General features: G+C 42.2%; 1 protein-coding gene and 1 long non-coding RNA gene across 2 annotated transcripts in view; one reads left to right on the forward strand and one right to left on the reverse strand.

The window, feature by feature from the left end:
* Positions 1–15,384, forward strand: part of UNC13C (unc-13 homolog C) — a 524,763-nt gene that overhangs the window by 87,572 nt on the left and 421,807 nt on the right. The gene's annotated exons all lie outside the window — the stretch shown is intronic.
* LOC132243988 (uncharacterized) lies at positions 354–14,996 on the reverse strand. The gene is made up of 3 exons (XR_009455592.1): positions 14,956–14,996; positions 11,953–12,146; positions 354–6,462 (listed from the first exon to the last, which is right to left on the reverse strand). It is a non-coding gene; the product is annotated as an uncharacterized LOC132243988 (long non-coding RNA).

Genomic DNA, 15,384 nt, shown 5'->3' on the forward strand with positions numbered 1-15,384 from the left:
TGGCAGGTGTCACAGCAGGGGCCACCATCCCTGCAGCTGTCACCCTGCTGCACCTTAACACATGCAGTGTCACCCATGGCATGAGTTTTGCTTGTCCGCAGCTTGAGGAACAGTTCCCCCCAAACCCCTGCACCAATCTTCTTGAAACTTGGCAGGCTTTGTGGCCTCCGTAAGAGCTGCCACTCCTGCAGTTTTCACCCAACTGTGGTGTGACACACAGCCATGACATGAGTTTGGCTTTCAAATATTTGGGGTACAAACCCCTGCACTGATATTCATGAAACTTGGCATGTTTTATGCTCCAGTCAGAGACTACCATTCCTGTAAGTTTCATCCAAATCAGACAAGAAACAACAAAGTTATAGATATTTCATTGATTCCCCATTATACCCTATGGCCAGATCTCCGAGGAGCTGGATTGAGGCGGAAACCCGGTCTGGAGCTCCAGATTGGATCGCAGCCATCAGAAGCAGCTGGATCTGAAGCTGGATCAGATTGCTGCTGACCCTCACAGGCCTAATATCTAAGTTTTACTAGTTTCCTCAATCAGACAAACCACCCTGTATTCACTTAGTTGCCCCTGCCAAACCTCAGAATAAAAGTGTACATTATTCTCTTCTCCCATTTTAATAGTAATTATCACAGAATGTTTGGATTTCTGAGTTAAAGCAAAAGTGTAAGAATGCGCATCTAAACATTTCAAATCCTCTTAAATTCTTTATTTCTTAAGATGGGTAAAAATGAACCAGTATCTGCATCCAAGATGTCTTTAATTTCTCTTATGACATTGAAAAGACTTTACTCCTCAATATGGTAGTTGTCCAGACTTTGTCAATAGTTACTAACTTCTTCAGCATTTTTCCCTTTCCACTGCATTTTCACATCTGTGTTTCTGCATGAATGTGTTTGTGTATAGAGTAGGAGTGTTCATTTACGTGTGTAATTATTTAATCAAACCAACCTAATGCAAAATACTTGCATTCAAATATTGTGGTGATTTCTTTTTGTCTGCTTCATAAGTGCAATTGTATTAGATACAGGTATAAAGAAGAATCAAGTCAAATTCTGCTTTGCATTACATCTGTTGAATAACATTATAAAATAGCATTTATATTGTAGTAGTAGGCAACCGTCAATCCCTCTGGATTATGGCATATACTTGAGAGGTCACCAGGACCTTTGACATGTACACATAGGCAGGAGTATAGCTTCCCAGATCTTCCATCCCCACCTTTGGCAGAATCCAAAGGTCAGACTGAGTCCAGATGTTTAGTGCCTCGATGGCTATAGTTGTATACACATCCAAGAATTGAACCCAGATTTCCCGCATGGCAGAAAAGGATTCTACCACTGAACCACAATAGCAGGTCTTTATGTTGTATGTGATAACTAAAACACAAAGAACTTTTGACTAGCCTTAATTCCTAGATCATTTCTTGATAGCAGAATCTAGGTCCAAACTGATTTCAGTAAGTTTCTCCTCAACTGACTAAAGAAAACTTGAAGTTATTCTTGACCTCCATTTATAGTGAGTTTGATTCTGGTCTTATTCTCACTAGTTTAATACTTGTGTTGCTCCATTTACTTTTAACCACTGATTTAAAGTAATGTATCTGAGACCAGAAGCAGGTCCATTATAAGTGTAGAATTAAGAGAAGAGTTGGGGAACTACTTAATCCCTGAAGTCAGTTTAAAAAGTACACTGTAGTTTGAAATTTCATAGATGGGATCATGAAAGATAATTATAATCTCCCTAGATCCCTGTCGGGAAAGGATTTCTGCCACTGTAACTTTTACTATGTAGTTGTTACTGTATTTTGTCACATACAGCATATCCCAGAATATAGTAGGCACCTTGTTTTTAAAAAGCAAAATGAAAAAAAAAAATCCAAGATTATGGCTGTGTAATCTTTAGCTTTCTCACCCTTTAATTAATCCTTAAATCTGAAATCTTAGCTGTTGCTAAAGACAGATCCATGGCTGGATCTATAATTTTGAAAAGAGTCAAAGAGTCTCCAAGGCTGTGAAATAGGAAAAGAGAGTAAAAAAAACAAACAAACATCTAGTGGACAGTAAAACTGTCCTAAGAATGGTTAGCTTGATTAGTGGAATATCAATACTATTAAAAAGTAGAGACTGTTGTTAATACCTCTAAAGTGATGGAAAAAGAGCCATTTGGACAACTAACTCCCTCAGCTGCCTGAATAATAATGCAACAGTTGCTTCATTGTGAAGCAGGAGTGAAAGCAAGCTGCTTTTGCTGGGTGAGAAAAATCACTAAATACAGGCTCCCCAATTTTGGGGGGCTGATTTTTTTTCTGGATGAGGGGAGGGGGAAGGTACATGTTGCATGAAAGAGAATATTATATTTCTTGAAAACTGATATCAGCTCTAAGGTAGTTTTTCATAGAATCATAGACCATTAGGTTTGGAAGTGACCTTAGGAGCTCATCTAGTCGAACCCCCTGCTCAAAGCAGGACCATCCTCTACTAGATCATCCAGGAAAAGGCATCTAGCCAGGTCTTAGAAACCTCCAAAGATAGAGAGTCCACCACACTCTGGGTAATCTATTCCAGTACTCCGCTACCCTCCTAGAGCATTTGTACATGACACAGGGATTGAATTCTCCCTAAATTGAAGTAGTTTTTTTTTTAAAAGCACTGCTTCAGTTTAAGGCAAAGTAAACTCCTATGTCGTGTACACCCATGTCTGCCCATGTACACCTGCACCTCCAGAAGTGGGGAGGGGAGAGTGAGCTGCTGGCAGGCAGAGTGGTCCCCGAGCAAGAGGGGAGGGGGGGGGGGGTCGGGGGGCTGGTGCTTCCCCTCTGCAGCAGCAGTGGCCCCCTACCAGGTGGCACCTGGCTCGGGCAGTCCTGGGGGCACCACAGCTGCAGAGGGAAGCACTGGGTCCCCACACAGCTCAGGCAGGCAGGCTCCAGGGAGAGGGGGGAAAAAAGATCAGGCTCATTGCTTTTTTTTTTTTTTTCTCCTTTCTGTGGAGCCTGACTTCCCGGGCTGCCTACACGAGCTGCCTGCACAGCCCCTGAGCCACACGGAGCCCAGTGCTTCCCTCCATGACTGTAGGGTAGGAAACCAAAACTCCTCAGAGGTGTTTTATTTTGCAGTGCCCCAAAGTTATTTGCTGCATCCCAAAGTCATTTAAGGCGCATTACGCCACTGAATGTGCAAACAGCATGCCATTAAAGTGGTGCAAAAGGCATTTAACCCACTTTAAAGTGTCATCTAGCAGGCCCCTAGTAAGAGAGTTTTTCCTAATATCTAGTTGAACGTTCCCTTGCCACAACATGAAACCATTGCACTTTGTTATGTTATCTACTGCTACTGAAAACAGTCTAGCTCTATTGTCTTTGGAACAACCCATCAGGTAGTTGAAGGCTGCTATTAAATTCTCCCCTCAGTCTCCTCAGTCTGGGCTCAGACTAAATAAGCCCAGGTTTCTCAGCCTCTACTCATAAGTCATATGCCCTAGCCCTCTCACCATTTTTGTTGCCCTCCACTGCACTCTCTTCAATTTGTCCACATCCTTTCTGTAGTGGGGGACCCAAAATTAGACATAATATTCCAGATGTAGCCTCAATAGTGCCAAATAGAGGGGAAGAACCCCTTCCCTCAAGCTGCTGGCAACCCTCTTACTAATGTAGACCAGTATGCTGTTAGCATTCTTGGCTACAAGGACACACTGCTGTCTCATATTCAGCTTACTGTCCACTGTAACCCCCAAGTCCTTTTCTGTAGAGCTGTTGCTTAACAAGTTGGTCCCCAGCCTGTGGAAGTGCACGGGATTGTCATGTCCTAAGTACAGGACTTTGCACTTGTCCTTATTGAAACTCATTCAATTTCTTTTGGTCCAATCCTCCAATTTTATCTTGGTTTCTCTAAATCCTAGCCCTACCCTCCAGCATGTCTACTACTCCCTGCAGCTTGGTGTCATCTGGAAACTTGCTGAGGGCGCACTCTATCCCATCTTCCAGGTCACTGATGAAAATATTGAACAAAACCAGCCCCAGAACCAACCCTTGGGGCACTCCATTAATCCAGACAGTTTTCCATCAACCTTACAGTCCATTCATCCACCCCGTACTTTCTTAGCTTGCTTATAAGAACGTTGTGGGAGATTGTATCAAAAGCCTCGGCAGAGTCGAGGTATATCACATCTGTTGGTCTTCCTGCATCTGTAGAACCACTCATCTCATCATAGAAAGCAATCAGCTTGTTCAGACATGACTTGCCATCCACGCTGACTGTTCCTAATCACCTTATTCTCCTCCAAGTGCTTAGAAATGGATTTCTTGAGGAGCTGCTCTCTGATTTTTCCAGGGACTGAGGTGAGGCTGACGGGTCTGTCATTCCCTGAATCCTCCTTCCCTTTTAAAAAGATGGGGATTATATTTGCCCTTTCCAGTCATCCAGGACCTCTCCTAACTTCCACAGTTTTCAAAGATAATGGCCAGTGGCTCTGCAATCACATGGGCCAACACCCTTGGGTGTATTTTGTCCAGCCCCATGGACTTGTACACCTCCAGATTTTCTATATAGTTCCTAACCTGTTCTTTTACCACTGTTGGCTGCTCATCTCCTCCACAAACCGTACTGCCAGGTGCCTGTAAAGATTGAGGTGAAAAAGACATTGAGTACTTCAGCATTTTCTGCATCTTCTGTCACAAGGTTTCCTCTCCCATTTACTTAAGGATCCACACTTTCCCGGATCCTCCTCTTGTTGCTGACATAGTTGTAGAAACCTTTCTAGTTACCCTCCGCATCCTTGCTATCTGCAACTCCAATTGTACTTTGGCCTTCCTACTTTTCATACCTAAGCAATACTCTTATACTCCTCCCTAGCTGTGTTTCCATTCCTTATAAGTTTCTTCATTTAATGTTTTAGCTTAATGAAGAGTTCCCTGGTAAGCCAAGCTTGTCTTCTGCCATACTTGTTAGTCTTCCTGCGCATCGGGATGGGTTTTTTTCCTGCTCTCTCAGCACAGCCAACTCTCCTGGACGCCATTCCCCCTCAGACTGGCCTCCTAGGAGACTATGCTTATGAGTTCTCTGAGTGTGTCAAAGTCTGCTTTTCTGAAGTGTAGGGCCTATACTCTGCTGCTCTCCTTCCTTTGTTTCCTCCTCATCCTGAACTCAATTGTCTCCTGGTCACTGCTTCCCAAGTTGTTATCTACTATGTTCTCCACCAATTCTTCCCTATTTATGAGCAGCAGGTCAAAACGAGTATGGCCCCTAGTTGACCTCTCCAGTACTTGAACCAGGAAGTTGTCCCCAACACTTCCCAAAAACTTCCTGGATCACCTTTGCATTGCTCTCCCAGCAGATGCCAGGATGATTGAAGAGCCCCATGAAAGTCAGGGCTTGTGATCAGGAAACTTCCACTAGTTGTTTGAAGAAAGCCTTATCCACCACATCCTCCTGGTCTGGTGGTCTATAGCAGACACCTACCATGACATCACCCTGGTTGCTCTCCCTCCTGACCCTATGTCCAATTTCATACTGGACCTCTGAGCAATCATACGGTTCTTTTACATAAAGTGCAACTCTCCCTCTTCTCCCCTGCCTGTCTTTCCTGACTAGTTTATACCCATCCATGACAGTGCTCCAGTTATGCAAGCTATCCCACCAAGTCTCAGTTATTCCAATCATGTCACAGTTCCACAACTGTGAGAAGATTTCCACTTCTTCCTGCTTGTTTTCCAGGCTATGTGCATTTGAACACAGGCACTTGGGTAACTAGCCAATTGTGCTTCTTTCTCTGGAAGTATGAGTGTGTCTCCCCTTCTGCCCACTACTCCTTGTGCTTTCTCCAGGTCACATACTTCCCCACTTATCTCAGGGCTTAGATCTCCATCCCCCTGTGAATCTAGTTTAAAGCCCTCCTCACTGCATTAGGGAGCTTGTCTGTAAAGATGATCTTCCCTCTCATCATCAAATGGATCCCATTTCTTCCCAGAAACCTTTTTTCTTGGAACAACATCCCATGGTCAAAGAAACTGAAGCCCTGCTGGTGATACCATCACTGCCATGTGTTGATCTACAAGATGTGCCTACTCCTGCCCACACACTTCCCCTTGACTGGAAAGATTGAGGAGAATACCACCTGAGCCCTTGTCCCCTTTACTGTTGCACCCAGAGACCTGTAGTCACTTCTGATTTGTGCAGGATCTTCTCTGGCAGTATCGTTGGCACCCACATTGATGAGCAGCCTGGGGTAGTAGTCAGAGGGCTGAATGAGTTTCAGTAATCCTTCCATGACTTTCAGATCCAAGTTCTGGGCAAGCAGCAGACCTTCCAAGGCAACAGGTCAGGTGGGCAGATGGATACCTCTATCCTCCTCAAAAGGGAGTCTCCAACCACCACCACTCATCGCTTTTTCTTGGTGGCAGTTTATTCTTCATATTTAGCCTTAGGCTTGTCTTGATTACAAAATATTTGGAACTGTAATCACAAAAAGAAACAAGTAGTAGATTAGCTATTTCCCATCATTTAGGAAGCAGGGCTTTGGTTTCTTTTACCACAGGATGTAGTTCCAAGAGGAAAGGTTTCTGGGAAGAAACTAATTATAGGTCTGTCAATGGGACCTGTCAGCATTTCCTCAATTGTAACGCATTAGTCTGTTGTAGAGTCTATTGTTTGAAATGTTTCATGTATGTAAAAACAGAAAATTTCAAATTCTCACAAGTGAGAAAACCTGTTCTTAAGACATGGAACAGAGAGTGAACTAAAGCATAAAGTCAAATTAGATTTCAAATACAAATTTTCTTAAAGTTTACTTGTTCCGATCTGTGTTTTTAGTTGGCAACCTCCAGAAAGAGGGTTGGAAGGTCAACTAGTCTATTCCTCCACCCCAAGGCAGGCTCAACTGTTGTTCAACCATTCTGGACAGAAATGTGCTCTTAAAATCTCCAATGATGGAGATTCCATAACCTTCTTAAGTAGTCTATTTTAGGTTTGACTACCTATGTTTGATTGCTGCACATGTCTTACATATGTTACTCATATTTAAACACCTTATAATGGTGTTCTTTTTCTTTTCCTTGTCTCTTTGGGTTTTTTCCAGTGTGAATTTTGCTTCTATGTTTTGGTAGTTAGTTAAGACTGATACTAATGTTATTTTTTTTTTTTTTTTTTAAAATCAAGCCTCAACTCTACCTTTCTGTTGTTGTTTATCCATCTTTGTTTTTCTTTCTTTTTTCATTCGAAATAAATTGGACTCTTGACCAGTTCAATTGAAATTTTCCAAAAAACACAGACAAAAAAAAGTTTTTCATCTGAACAGCTTGCACATTGCTTTCAGGTATTGAATGGTGAAACATTCTGAGTACTTTATTCAATCAAGCATAACTATTGAAAACATGGCTTGGTTTCCACTTGTTTATAAACCAAGCGTCCCAGATGTTCCTCATTCACTATAATTCAGGTACAGGAGCATTTCATGGAGGGCTCTTTGTTTTATTGAGTCATTCCAAAAAAAAACAAAAAACAAAAAAAAAAAAAAACCCACACACTCAGTGCATTCTCATCTTTGTTTTATTTCCACATCCTTTTAAATTCTGAGTTATCAGATATGTAGTAAATAGAAGACATCATGGCATCATCTACCTTATCTCCATGCAGGAATTAGAATTTTAGATTTGGAAAACTTCAAGAATCATCTACTTTTACCAAATTCACTGTTCCTAAACCACCTCAGATAGATGCCTATCCAGTCTCTTCTTAAAAACTGACTGTGAAAGATATTTTGCAGCTTCCCTGGGCAGCATGTTTTGTTGTCTCTCTCACATAAAACTTCATAACTTTTAAGAGATGTGTTCCAAACTTGCTTTGCTACAATGCAAACCACTGCTACAAGTTCTGCTTCTGTGGTAGGGAAAATGAACATTCCTCCAGTCTTTCAAATATTTGAAAACTGCTATCATAATCTTTTTCTTTCCATACTAAACGTAACTAGCTCCTTCAACACTTCCTCATACGGTTTGCCTTCTATCCCCTTTAACATCTATGTCACTTGTGTCCAAATACCTCTCCAGTTTCCCTATATCCATCTTAAAAATATAATGCCCAGAATTGAACTCAGTACTGCAAGAGGCCTAACCAGTGCCAGAGTGTAAATTCATTTCCTATGCTTTGCTTACCCATGACCAATGTGTTTGTGTAAAGAAGAACCAACAAGTGACTTGCTGCAGTTACAGCAACTGAAGCCCTCTAGGCATCTGTAACAGGTAAATGGAGAGGGATTTAAAAGCAAATTCACAAGTTGAAAGATAGAGGTGAGGACAGTTTTTCTTTTTAAAGGAAATGTATTGGTGACATCCCTCCCATCCCTACAGGATAAAATATCCTGTTTTAAACCATCTTCATGGAAAAATGTTTATTGCAAGTCAAGGGGGGGGGGGGGAAAAAATTGTTCAGTAAGAAAACAGGAAAAAAAAAATAAAAAAAATCAAGTTTTCCAGATCTCTGAATCAGAAAACATACACATCAAAAAAAAAAAAGGCGAGTCAGGAGATAGCAACATGAATATCTTTGAATAACTATTTGTTACTATTTTTTATTCTGTCTATTGTCAAGGTCATGAATTTGATAGGGAGTCCTAAAAAAATCTTTTTTTAAAATCAAGCCTATTGCAGAAGATAGAGATATGATTCTTCCTGGAAACAGTTTAGTGAAGGTGAAAATATTATTCTTAAAAAAAAATAAAAATTTATGCAGTAAGCATGGGGTTATGCATGTATTTATTTTTTCAGTAAAGTAATTTAAATAAAATGTGTCAAGTGCATAAGAAAATCAGCACAGGTATAAGAATGTGAGCCATCTTTGTACTGTTTGTTTAAGGACTGCTGCATGGAGGAGAATAGTAACTGTAGTACTGTGAAGTCTTGGCTTAAATATATCAATATTCACATAAAGGGAAGAAAAATGTGTTTCTTAGACGGTTTCCTTTTACTATTGCAAGTCAAGATTATGATGCGGTATGTACAGAGCACCATTATTAGAGATAATGACTCTCTCTGCAAACGTATGCAACACTTTACAAAAATAGGTTATATGGTTAACCTATTTGGCAAGGGGAAAAGTTTAAATATTTTGTCTTAAATATGCCTACTAATTTGTTAACTTGCATTTCTTAAAATGCTAAAATTTTTATCTGGGCAATAGGTTTGAATTTTGAAATGACAGACCCATGTATGGAATACTGAATAATAAAAAGGCAGCAATGCTGCCACAAGAAGTTATAACCCTGCTACTCTGGGTAGTGGAAAAGAAACTGTTGGTCTGAGGATCAGATGGAAGAGAAAACTTGGTCAGAGCATGGATGTTTGTGCTTGTCAAGTAAAAAAAGACAAGATTTTCTTGAAAAGAAATTGAAAAGTAGAGCCCTTTTCAGAGAAAGTTTTAACGTTGTCCCCATTTCTATTTTTTTTTTTTTTTAAACTAGACACACCCCCCCCTACATATTCTGGCCTGGAAGTACAATTCACTGTCCAAATCTGAAATTACCCCTGCTGTAGTAATGAACTAGATGCCATTGAAGGCAGTATCACCACCGAAAGAAAAATCCCACTGAGATAAAAACTGCACTTTGTATTACAGCTGAGTTAGGAAGAAACACTTTGTGAAGAGATTGAGAAGTCTTTCTTGATACACTTGAAATAATTATGACTTGGAAAAAAAACAACAACAACCCAAAGGATGAGTGAAATTCACAGCAGTGAAAGGTACCATGAAACTCTTGTGTACCTCCCAGACCATTAGAGGGGCTATATGCATCAAACCACCACAGAAGAATCTATGCTAGCAGTTGATAGAACTTAGGGCCCCTCTATATGTGCAGGTAAAGGCACAATGGGATCTAATGCACTATCCACACACTGACACCTTCTGCCAGGCATGTGTATGGCAGGAGGTGTGGTTGTGGGATCATGAATCAGATCTGACCATGCCTTATTGCCTTGGCTCCTCCTGCACTATCATGAAGCAAGTTCCAGTGGCTAGGAGCCCCCTCAGCTGAGGGGCTCCCAGCTGCAGGGGCACCTCATGCAACCCCACAGCCTTGAGACCACAGCAGATGCAATCTTTCCATTATGGGGGAGCACAACACCTCCCTGTGGCTGGGAGACTGCAGCAGCTGCCATTTCACAGCCATGGGGTGTGTGATATGCCTGCTTGGCTAGGCGATCACAGCAGCTAAGGTCTCCCAGCCACATTGGTATGAGAGACCAGTCAGCTGATGGGGCTCCCAGCTGCAGGGACATGTGCTTCCATGGCTAAGAGCCAGCATCAGCTGGGAACTCCCAAACTTAGGGGTGCACATGGGTCCCCACAGTTGGGATCTTTAATCAGCTGCCAGGGCTCCTGGCCACAAGAGCAAAGGCTACATAAAACTGGATAGAAACCAGTTATAAAAGTTATTAAACATTATCCAGCAATTCCTTTATAGCTGGTTAGACCTTTTTAAGTCACCATTGTTAAATTTGTATGTGTAGACAAACTAATTTAGTTGTGTAATTAATCAGGTAATTGCATAATACATGTAATGTGTAGAGGAAGGCCTTAGACAGCACAGATTTGTGAGTGGAGAACTTCACCTATGCTGTTCCATGACAGTTTAATGTCCAAATTAAAAATCAGGCTTTCAATGTTAAAGGGAGGGTATACCTGAGATAATTGGTTTTCAGTAATATGCTTTTTCAATTGATAAAATTACCATTCCCTTTCCTGAGCCATTACAAGATTGTTAAACAAATTATCAGAAAAGGAAACTACTTACACTTCTAATATTTACGGAGTCAGTTAACTTGTTAGCACTTATGTAAATCATTGTCTCTAAGTGGAAGGGTCTGTTCTAAAGAAAGCTTACTGTGCAGGTACAGAAGCTTACTTTACAGGTTTAATTGATTTTAAAAGAAAGTATCTTCTATAATATAGTTTCTCAGAATATTTAATATAGGTAAGATAGTAAAGTATTCTTAACAAATGGTTCTTAAATTATGAGGGATATCAAGATCCTAAATTGTTAATTTTTTTCAGTTCCATTTCAAAATATGGAACTTTCTTTTCTAGTAGTATCACAGTGATGTTGTAGTCTTGTGAGTGCAGGAATTATGGGGGAGGCAAGGATGTTTGCGGGTGCTATTTTTTATTTGTCCAACTGTGTAGTTTGGATAAAGTTGATAAGGTTTTGAATGCAAAGCATTTTCCTTCTGATTTATCTAATACTGGTCTAACTTTTATAAGAGTTTCTTTAATGTAATATTTTTTAGATGTGAAGCCAGGGAAGCGTGTTACAGAGTAAACATTTATTATATGCTATTATGTGAATCATTCATGGCATGGGACTGCCTCACTTATTAAGTTTTCCTCTTGAAATACCTTTTGATAGTTAAGGAGTAAAACTTTGATGAAAAGACATCTATATTTTTAAGATTTCCCCCGCATACTATATAAATAACTAAAAATATTCTTACCTCCTCCTTCCTCCTACACCCTTCTTTTGATAAGTTAAATTAGGCCAGAAATGTTTTAAAAAGAAAGAAAAAAGGAAAAGCTAACATGAAGCTAGGAATCTGAAATAGAAATAAAAAAAACAAAAACAAAAAAAACCAAAAAAAAAAAATCACTAGTATAAAAGTTATTTACAACAGGAACACTCTAGTAGGATTAAGAGTAACCTTCTGCCAGTGTACTTCATATATGACACTGCCTTCTATCTTCCTGGCCTGCCACTCTCCAAACTTTTCTTTTCTGCCCCAGTTAAGACAGCCTTATGGTACAGGTATATTCTATGTCACTCTTACCTTCTAAGAGAAGTACAGACAGTCAAAAAGCCTGGAGCTGAATTGATCCAGTCTTTGCAGGTTAGTCTAAACTGCAAAGATTGAGCCAATAACCAAAGTTACTTCTGATCCAGGAAATGCAGCCACATACCTGCAGTGGGTCAAGCCACAAGCCAGGGGGAGAGGGACATTAGACTGTGGCTCTCTGGTATGTAGCCAGCATGGTATGTGTATTCACTTCCTCTTCCTGCTGCTCCCAAGTTCTCTGGGATTTGCAGTCCATAATCATAGCAGGAGGACTCTGCAGGGTTGCTCATCACTTCCTCTTCCTGCTTCCAGGTGCTTCTAGGATTTGTAATACACAGTCACAGCCAGCAGTAAGTAAGCAGGGCAAGGCAGCTCCATACTCAGGGGAAAGGGAGTTTAACCCACCCTCCCTGGCCCCAGACCCCAGCCAGGGTTTGCCTGGGGGGGGGGGGGGGGGGGGGGACAGGGGCAGTGAGCTGGCCAGTGAACCAGCCCTTACAGCTCCAGCTAGAGAGCATAGGGTCAGGGTCAGCCCTGCTCTCTGGAGCAGAAAACACAGCTCAGCCCAGAGCTGAAAAGCATGCTGGGATGCTGGGGGACTCCAATTAAATTAAAGTTCTGCAGCATCTTGTATCAGCATCCCCATGCTTAGAAGTGGGGGTATGGGCACTTGAATGAAAGTGCATTCAACAAGCTTTAGTTCAAGTTCCCCACTGCCATTTTTAAGTGTGGGGATATAGGAGGCTGGTGGAGCATGGCAATTGCCATGCTCCAGACGACTTACTGGAATTCCAATGCATTGGAGCATCCTTGCTGCTCGAATATAGGCACCTGTTTTTTTGGTGATGCTCTAAGGTGCATTAAAATAGGCTAATGTGCATTAAAGTGCATGTGTAGATGCACACTTTAGAGCTGTGCTATAAAAACATTCCTCCCTTCCAGTGTTCCTTGCTCATTTCTACCCCTGGCAGGCTTGCACTAAGAGTGCTAAGGAGGCAGGCATTATTTTATACTTACCATGCTGCTGAGATTCTTATCTAGACTTTTGGGTAACACCTACAGGTCTACCCTAATTTTGGTCCCAGTGAACAAAATATTATGACTGACTTCAGTCAGATAGGATTTAACTCTTTTTGCTTCTCTTATTAATTATTGTTAATGCTGGTTGCTTGTTTGTCCTAGCAGAAACCAGGGAAAGTATAGCTAAAAGGCAAAGTCATGGCACATGCTATTACAGGGCTCTCCAACTGGCTACATCCCAGCCCACAAGCAGGAGTGCCCACATGGCTTGAGGCTCGAGGGGCCATGGCTCAACTTGGTGAGGCCCACAGACCTGTAGCCCCTGGGCATTCAGCTCCCCATCCATTTAGAAGCTGGACAGCCCTGCATTATTATAACAGATAGTAAGCTATTCAAATACTATTTATTGCTCATAAAACTCCTTTAAAACCAAGTAATGTTTTCCAACGGTGTAAAACAATGGTGAAAAAAAAATAAGCTCCCCTCCTTTTTGCAGTCATATGGGGTGTATTTGAGATGCTTACAGCTCCTAGGAATACATAGGGAAAGAAACACCTACTTTAAAGATCCTGATCATGCTCAGAAGTGAAAGAGAGGCTGAGTGGCTCAGCCCTGCCAAGACAGGTATACTTCTGGGCAAATGCAAAAGCATATTTTAGGCAGACAAGGTATTTTACTGATGAAAATGTTGGTGCCTGTGGACTTTGGGCAACTAAGAGGTTAAGTAGAGAGTATGGAAGATTGAAATTTTGCACTGATGCACCTTCATTCCACTTATGTCGCACTTTAGACTCTTGCTAGCTTTTGTAGATTTGAGTTGTTACTGTTAAGTTATTGCATGGCAAAAAAAACCCCAAGGGAGAGACAGGTAGTTCCTGTTGTCACAACTCCATCTTGCATACTTAAAAAAAAAAAATATCACTACTAGGGACCTTAATGGTCCCGAATGATGTAGCTACACTTTTTTCCAAAAAGTGAGCTCATCCAATCCTCTATACTAAATTGCTTTTACCCACTTACTAGCTACATCCCAAATCTAATTAAAAAGTGGCAGCCTTGGCTTCAGTCTTCCTCCATCACCTAATTTCAGATTCATCTTTATTGCTCCACATAGTTCCTTTTCCTTCTCACTTCCCTTTAACTCTTCACTGCCAGGACATTCCATTTTAACTTACTTCAATATCTGTCAGGGACTCTCTCCCTCCTAGTCACCAAGTCACTTATCTTGCTTTGTTTGCCTCAAATCCTTCAATCTTATTTTATGATTGTCTGTGACAGGGGGCCACCTCAGGGCCAATCTCCACAGCCCACCCACCTGTCTCTGGGCAACTGCCTGCCTATCTCATCCACCACACCCTTGATGTTAATTGATTCAATTAAGATATCAATTAAGCAGGAAGCTACCCATTTAGTGCCCCGATGCCAGGGGGCACTCTCTGCAGCTCCTACCTCCCCAATACCACAGCCCAAGCCTCGCAGATGGCATCATGGTGTCCACATAGTCACCAGCTCCACACTGGGCCCCAGAATCATCCATACAGGACCCCTCTATGATCTCCTCTTATCAGGCAGCCTCTCCACCATCCTTCAGGCGACTTAGCCCCCCCCCCCAAGCCACTTTCCCCTCTCAGGTGTGGTCCCCCCAGGACCTTTGGCTAACTGGCCCTGGCCCACCTCCAGGCCAGTCAGGACCCCAGGCCCCCAGCTCTTGGGCATCCCTCATGGTGGGCCCCGGCCCTTTTGACCCTCCTGGTCCTGGCCCCAGCTTGGGCCAGTCGAACGTACTCTCTCCTTCGGGCTAGGTCTCTAGCCCCTCACTCTCTATCCAGGCCTCACCATGCCACTACTCCTTTCTCCCAGGGGCAACTGCAGCACCACACCCTGTACACAATCACTCTCTTGGGGTCCACCCTCTGGGCCCCTCCAAACAGGGTTACCCACCCAGTTGTGGGAGCTAGGGGTTAAGGCACCCCAACCCACCTTTCACCAGGGTAGTAACTGGCCTGGCATTTCCTGGGGGCTCCCACACCACTGAGAGCCCCACCAGGCCACCCACTCCCAGCAGGGTGCAGTTTCAGGTCATGCCCAGGACCAGGAGCCTCCTTACCTCTGAGTGATCCTGGCAGCACTCCAACCAGGCAATGTTGTTACCTGGCCTCCTGCAGCCAAACTGCCTTGTTTATATAGGCAGCCCTTGCCTCAAAATGGCTGCCCTCATCAGGCACCTGGAGGCTGCCAGCTCCAGGCCCTTAAAGTGGCAGGCACACAGTGCACTGCCACACTGTCCTATAAAAGACTTTCTGATTTAGTATATGAAGCATGTGATACAATTTATATTTGTATCACATTCTATTAGAGAAGCTTTAATTCAAGTGCTGCCAGCTTCAGAATTGTAGAGTGTACTGTTAAGTTTCTGAATATGACATTGCATCTACAAATGTTAATTAGAGCTTATGTATTCATTATTAAGAAGGGAAAAATAGTAAAAATTTTAGGTGTGAGTCATGGGAGTCCTGTTATTTCATATATGAATGCC

The sequence above is a fragment of the Alligator mississippiensis genome, chromosome 11 (assembly GCF_030867095.1).
Source record: "Alligator mississippiensis isolate rAllMis1 chromosome 11, rAllMis1, whole genome shotgun sequence".
Taxonomy (NCBI): Eukaryota; Metazoa; Chordata; order Crocodylia; family Alligatoridae; genus Alligator; species Alligator mississippiensis.